Source organism: Chelonoidis abingdonii, chromosome 11 (genome assembly GCF_003597395.2).
Source record: "Chelonoidis abingdonii isolate Lonesome George chromosome 11, CheloAbing_2.0, whole genome shotgun sequence".
NCBI lineage: Eukaryota > Metazoa > Chordata > Testudines > Testudinidae > Chelonoidis > Chelonoidis abingdonii.
Genome location: NC_133779.1, coordinates 40,391,833 through 40,392,958, shown reverse-complemented (window position 1 = coordinate 40,392,958; position 1,126 = coordinate 40,391,833). Strand labels below are relative to the sequence as shown.

Sequence of the window (1,126 nt, the reverse complement as noted above, 5' to 3'; positions counted from 1 at the left end):
GTGTAAGGGGCTGATGGGGAGCTCAGGAGAGGGTGTGAGGGCCTGTGGGGGGCTCAGGATGGGGTGTGAGGGCCTGTGGGGGGTTCAGGATGGGTTACATGGGGCTGGGGCTCAGGATGCGGTGCTAGGGGTTGTGAGGGGCTGAGGAGGTGAGGGACTGAGGGGCTCAGGAGGGGCGAGAGGAATTGTGGGGGGATCAGTAGGGGGTGTGAGGGGTTGTGGGGAGCTCAGGATAGGTTACAAGGGGCTGGGTGGCTCAGGAGGGGTCGTGAGGGAGTGGGGGGGCTCAGGATGGGTTACATGGGCCTGTGGGGGGCTCAGGAGGGGTTACGAGGGCCTATGGGGGGCTCAGGATAGGTTACGAGGGCCTGTGGGGGGCTCAGGATAGGTTATGAGGGGCTGGGTGGCTCAGGAGGGGTCGTGAGGGGCTGGGGGTGCTCAGGAGGGGTTATGAGGGCCTGTGGGGGGCTCAGGATAGGTTACGAGGGGCTGGGTGGCTCAGGAGGGGTCGTGAGGGGCTGGGGGGGCTCAGGATGGGTTACATGGGCTTGTGGGGGGCTCAGAAGGGGTTACGAGGGCCTATGGGGGGCTCAGGATAGGTTACGAGGGCCTGTGGGGGGCTCAGGATAGGTTACGAGGGGCTGGATGGCTCAGGAGGGGTCGTGAGGGGCTGCGGGGGCTCAGGAGGGGTTACGAGGGCCTATGGGGGGCTCAGGATAGGTTACGAGGGCCTGTAGAGGGCTCAGGATAGGTTACGAGGGGCTGGGTAGCTCAGGAGGGGTCGTGAGGGGCTGGGGGGGCTCAGGTTGGGTTACATGGGCCTGTGGAGGGCTCAGGATAGGTTATGAGGGGCTGGGTGGCTCAGGAGGGGTCGTGAGGGGCTGCGGGGGCTCAGGAGGGGTTACGAGGGCCTATGGGGGGCTCAGGATAGGTTACGAGAGGCTGGGTGGCTCAGGAGGGGTCGTGAGGGGGTGAGGAGGCTCAGGATGGGTTACATGGGCCTGTGGGGTGCTCAGGAGGGGTTACGAGGTCCTATGGGGGGCTCAGGATAGGTTACGAGGGCCTGTGGGGGGCTCAGGATAGGTTATGAGGGGCTGGGTGGCTCAGGGGGGGTCGTGAGGGGCTG

General features: G+C 65.6%; 1 protein-coding gene across 2 annotated transcripts in view; it reads left to right on the top strand.

The window, feature by feature from the left end:
• The window catches only part of USHBP1 (USH1 protein network component harmonin binding protein 1), a 17,281-nt gene that overhangs the window by 9,265 nt on the left and 6,890 nt on the right, over nt 1–1,126 (top strand). The window lies entirely within an intron of this gene.